Source organism: Micromys minutus (assembly GCF_963924665.1).
Source record: "Micromys minutus genome assembly, chromosome: 3".
NCBI classification, from domain to species: domain Eukaryota; kingdom Metazoa; phylum Chordata; class Mammalia; order Rodentia; family Muridae; genus Micromys; species Micromys minutus.
The window spans coordinates 36,524,888-36,531,188 of record NC_137972.1 but is presented as its reverse complement, the minus strand read 5'-3'; positions in this window follow the sequence as shown (position 1 = coordinate 36,531,188).

The window sequence follows — 6,301 nt, the reverse complement described above, 5'->3', positions numbered from 1 at the left end:
CTATTTAATAGTAATTGTGTATACATTTGTTAACAAGGCCATTAATTGTTTTGCAAATGAGAAACAGAAAGTGGATAACAAATTTTAGATGAGAAAAGATTCTTATCCTCACCAGAATAAATCGCACAATTAATGTTTATTGGCAAAATGATCCATATGTCTTTGTATATCTTTGTCTCCCTCAGCAGGTTTAGCAGAGTACCTAGTACACAACAGGTTCTCAATAATGATTTTCAAATTAAACCATGCTAATTAATCACCACTTCCCTTTGTCTGTGTTTATTTTATTAAAAAATGGCTTTATGCTTATGTTTGTATAATATGTACTAATTGTTTAGTTATTTCCCACAAAATACATTGCGTTTTAAATTGGGTTAACTATAGTGTTTGGCTATGGTTCCTTCAATTCTTCAAAATGTAGAGACTCTTGTAATATCTGTTATCCAAAAATCTAAGCACTGACTCTCATGTAGTATAAGGAGTTGTCTCATCATATAAGACCTCATCAAGAGAACTCATTTCTTTTAATGGATAGTGATAACTTGATTGACCTCCCAGAGTGATGGTGGTAGTTGAAAAAACATCATATTTTCTCCATCACATGCTTCACTGTTTGTTTCAAAAAAAATGGAGGAAGAGAAGAGACCAAGAGACACAGGACTGGTGAGAACGGGGTGAGAACGGGGTGAGAACCTGTTCTGACTAGCCAGGGGGCAGAGAGATCTCAGTGGAGCATGCAAAAAGTGCACACCTGCCTAGCTTGATCCAGGGCCTAGGACCCCAGCATCAGGCCCGCTGTTCCCAGCCATCAGCTTCTGGGGTGCAAACAGGCGCTCAGACCATCCGCCACCAGGAACAGCAGAGATCCAGGGACACAGGCCAGGTACAAGGGAAAGACAAGAACCAATCAATGACAGAAGATGGCAAGAAGAAATCAAAAGAACATACCGCAGGGAAACCAAGAAAACCTGGCAAAACAGGAACCCAGCTCTCCCATCACAACAAACAGCGGAATGCCAAACACTCCAGAAAAAGAAGACTCAGACATGAAATCCTACCTCAAGATGATGATAGAGATCCTTAAACAAGAACGGGAGAAAAAGCATAAAGAATTAGAAGCTTTTAAAGAAGAAACAAGAAAAAATAGTCAAAGAATTCAGAGAACTAGAAGAAAACAGAACCAAAGAGATGAAGGAATGGAAGAAAGAATTTAAAGCAGAAATGGACAAAATAAGGAAAACACTAAAAGAGACAACCATAGAGGTAGAAATCCTAAAAAAAAAATCAGGAGTCACAGATGCAAGCATTTCCAACAGACTACAAGAGATGGAAGAAAGAATCTCGGGGGCCAAAGACAACATTGAAAACATAGACAAAACAGTCAGAGAAGTTGAAAAAACCAAAAAGCTCCTAAACCAAAATGTCCAGGAGATCCAGGACACAATGAGAAGACCAAACCTAAGGATAATAGGAATGGAAGAGGGAGAAGAATATCAACTAAGAGGTACAGTAAATATCTTCATCAAAATCCTGGAAGAAAACTTCCCTTCCCTTAAAAATGAGATGACCACGTGCATAAAAGAAGCCTACAGAGCTCAAAATGGGTTGGAACAAGAAAGAAATTCCTCCTGACGCATACTAGTCAAAATACAAAGTGCCCAAAGCAAAGAAAGAATACTAAAAGCATTAAGGTAAAAAGGTCATGTAACATATAAAGGCAAACCAATCAGAATCACATACGATTACTCAACAGAGACTAAGAAAACTAGAAGAGCCTGGACAGATACCATGCAGACCCTAAGAGAGCACAAGTGCCAACCCAAGCTGCTATACCCAGCAAAACTATCAATCACCATAGATGGCTAGAAGAAGATATTCCAAGACGAAACTAAATTAACACAATAATAGACCACAAACCCAGAACTACAACAAATAATAGGTGGAATACCAATACAATGAGGGGAACCACCTCATAGTATAAACAAGAAAACTCCTAAGAAAGAAAACCTAAAGAAGAAAGACACACAGGCACAATTCAACCAACAAAAGCAATAATAGCAGGAAACAGCAACCACTATTCCTTGATATCTATTAATATAAATGGACTCAACACCCCATTAAAAAGATATAGGCTATCAGACTGGATATATAAAGAAAACCCAGCATTTTGCTGTATACAGGAAACTCATCTCAGAGACAAAGACGGACATTATCTCAGAGTAAAAGGTTGGGAAAAAACTTTCCAAGCAAATGGCCCAAGAAGCAAAATGGAGTGGCCATTCTAATATTGAATAAAATAGATTTTAAACCAAAAGTTATCAAAATAGATAAGGCAGGACACTTTTTACTCATTACAGCAGAAATCTTTCAGGAGGAACTCTCAATCCTTAACATACATGCTCCAAATACAAAAGCACCCATATTCATAAAAGAAACCCTACTAAAGCTCAAAAAATAAATTTTACCCCACACAATAATAGTGGGAGACTTTAATACCCCACTCTCACCAAAGTACAGATCATGGAAACAGAACATGAACAAGGACACTGTAAAACTAGCAGAGACTATGAACCAACTGGAATTAATAGATATCTACAGAACATATCATCCTAAAACAAAAGAATACACATTCTTCTCATCACCTCACTGCACCTTCTCAAAAATTGACGACATAATTGGACACAGAACAAGCCTCAATCGATATAAGAAGATTGAAATACTCCCATGCATCCTTTCAGATCACCATGGTCTAAGGCTGGTCTATAATTACAACAAAAACAACAAAAAGTTTATATATACATGGAAACTAAACAATGCTCTATTAAACGATAGCAGGGTCAAAGAAAAATGAAGAAAAAAATTTAGGATTTTCTAGAATTCAATGAAAATAAAAAAATGACATACCCAAACCTATGCATGCAATGAAACCAGTACTGAGAGGGAAACTCATAGCTCTGAGTGCTTCCAAAAAGAAACTGGAGAGAAATAGGCTAGAAACCTGACAGCACAGTTGAAAGCTCTAGAACAAAAGGAAGCAGATACAACCAAGAAGAGTAGAAGGCAAGAAATAATCAAATGTAGGGCAGAAATAGACCAAATAGAAACAAAAAGAACCATTGAAAGAATCAAAAACCCAAAAGCTGGTTCTTTGAGAAAATTAACAAGATTGATAAACCCTTAGCCAGACTAACTAGAGGGCAAAGAGAGAGTATCAATATTAACAAAATCAGAAAGGAAAGTGTAGAAATAAGGACTGAAACTGAAAAATTCAAGAAATCATCAGATCCTACTAAAAAAGCCTATACTCAACAAAGCTGGAAAATATGGAGGAAATGGATGAATTTCTAGACAGACACCAGATACCAAAGTTAAACGAGGACCAGGTAAACCATATAAATAATCCCAAAACACCTAAAGAAATAGATGCAGTCATCAAAAGCTTCCCAACCAAAAAAAGCCCAGGTCCTGATAGGTTCAGATCAGAGTTTTATCAAATATTTATTGACGACATAATACCAATACTCTCCAAACTATTCCACAAAACAGAACCAGATGGAACACTACCTAACTCATTTTTTGAGGCTACAATAACCCTCGTGCTTAAACCACACAAAGACCCTACAAGGAAAGAGTACTCCAGACCAATCTCACTTATGAACATTGATGAAAAAATACTCAACAAAATCCTTGCAAACCAAATCAAAAAACACATCAAAACAACCATTCACCATGATGAAGTAGGCTTCAGCTCTGGGATGCAGGGATGTTTTAATATAAGGAAATCCTTCAATGTAATCCACCATATAAACAAACTCAAAGAAAAAAAAACACATTGTCATCTCACTAGATGCTTAGAAAGCATTTGACAAAATCCAACACCTCTTCCTATTAATAGTCTTTGAAAGAACAGGAATCCAAGGTCCATACCTAAACATAAAAAAAAAGAAATATACAGCAAAACAACAGCCAACATCAAACTTCACGGTAGGAAACTTGAAGCAATCCTACTAAAATCAGGGACTGGACAAGGCTACCCACTCTCCCCCTACCCATTCAACATAGTTTTACAAGTTCTGGCTGGAGCAATTAGACAGCAAAAGGAAATCAAAGGGATAAAAATTAGAAAGGAAGAAGTAAAATCATGACTATTTGCAGATGACTTGATAGTGTACTTAAGAGACTCCACAAATTCCACCAGAGAACTCCTACAGCTGATAAACAAGTTCAGCAAAGTGGCTGCATATATAATTAACTCAAACAAATCAGTAGCTTTTCTATATTCAAAGGACAAACATGTGGAGAAAGAAATTAGGGAAAAGATACCCTTCACAATAGTTACAAAAACTATCAAATACCTTGGTGTGACTCTAACTAAGCAAGTGAAGAACCTGTATGACAGGACCTTCAAACCCCTAAAGAAGGCAATGGAGGAAGATCTCAGAAAATGGAAAGATCTCCCATGCTCATGGATTTGAAGGATCAGCATTTTAATAATGGCAACCTTACTAAAAGCAATCTACAAATGCAATGGAATCCCCATCAAAATTCCAACCCAGTTCTTCATTGAGTTGGAAAGAGCAATGTGCAATTTCATATGGAATAACAAAAGACCTAGAATAGCTAAATCCATAGTCAACAACAAGAAAACATCTGAGGGAATCACTATCCCTGACCTCAAGCTTTATTACAAGGCTATTGTGCTGAAAACTGCATGGTACTGGTACAGAAATAGACATGTGGATCAATGGAATAGAATAGAAGTTCTAGAAATGAGCCTTCATGTATATAGTCCCCTGATTGTTGCCAAAGGAGCAGTAAACATTCAATAGAAAAAGGACAGCCTATTCAACAAATGGTGCGGGTCCAACTGGCACTCAGCATGCAAAAGATTGAAAATAGACCCTTTCTTATCTCCTTGTACAAAGCTCAAGTGTAAGTGGATCAAAGATCTCTACATGAAACCAGGTACACTGAAACTATTAGGTAAGAAAGTAGGAGAAACTTTAGAACTCATTGGCAATGGAGAAAATTTCCTGAACAGAACACCAATGGCTCATGCTCTAAGGTCAAAGATTGACAAATGGGACTAAATGAGATTGCAAAGTTTATGAAGGCTAAAGACACTGTCAGAAAAACAAAACAGCAGCCAACAGAGTGGAAAAGATCTTTCCCAACTCCACATCTGATAGAGGTCTAATATCCAAGGTATACAAAGAACTCAAAAAGCTAGACATCAGAGAATCAAACAACCCTATTAAAAATGGGATACTGACTTAAAAAAAAGTTCTCAATTGAGGAATATCTAATGGCTAAGAAACATCTAAGGAAGTGCCATCATGGAAATGTACATCAAAATAACTCTGAGATTCCACCTCACACCAGTCAGATTGGCCAATACCCAAAACTCAGGTGACAACAGAGGCTGTTGAAGATGGGGAGAAAGAGGAACACTTCTCCACTGTTGGTGATGTTGTAAACTGATACAACCACTCTGGAAATCAGTTTTTCCACTTCTGGGCATTTACCCCAGATATGCTCCAACATACAACAAAGACACTTGCACCACAATGGTCATTGCAGCTCTATTTATAATAGCAGGAAGCTGGACAGAACCCAGATGTTCTCCAGTAGTTGAATGGATACAAAAATTGTGGTACATCTACATAACTGAGTACTACTCAGCTATCAGAAACAATGGCTTAACAAAATTCTTTAGTAAATCTGCAGTCACTGATAATGGGATACTAACCCCAAAAAGCTCTGAACACCCCAGAAACAAGTCACAAACTGTATAATGTTCAAAAAAAGATTATTTTTTTATTTAAAATAGAACTGTATTACATCTTCCTTTCTTCCCTACAGCTTCTCCCAGTTTCTCTCCTATCCCCTCAAATTAATAACCTCTTTTCCTATATTATTGTTACATATATACATATGTGCATGTATAGGTACCCACAAATACTTAATTAAAACCTTAATAATGTATTCGTTTACTTTTATGCAAAAATGCTTAAAAATTGTACATTTATCTTTGTTTTTTAAAGTAAAGTGTCTCAATAAAAAAAAACTATTCACTAAATGTTATCAACACTTTTTATTCTCTGTCATTTACGTAAGTAGCAGCTAGGGATCTAGTTAGGGTTTGTGTCAGACTTGTAATTTTTGTCTTCATTTTGTTCCCAATAGAACACAGCTTAATATCTCTTATCTTTATTTTTTTAAAAAATAAAACTTTATTTGATATTCTCTGTATTTACATTTCAAATGTTATACCCTTCCTACCCCTAATCCTCTCCCCTCT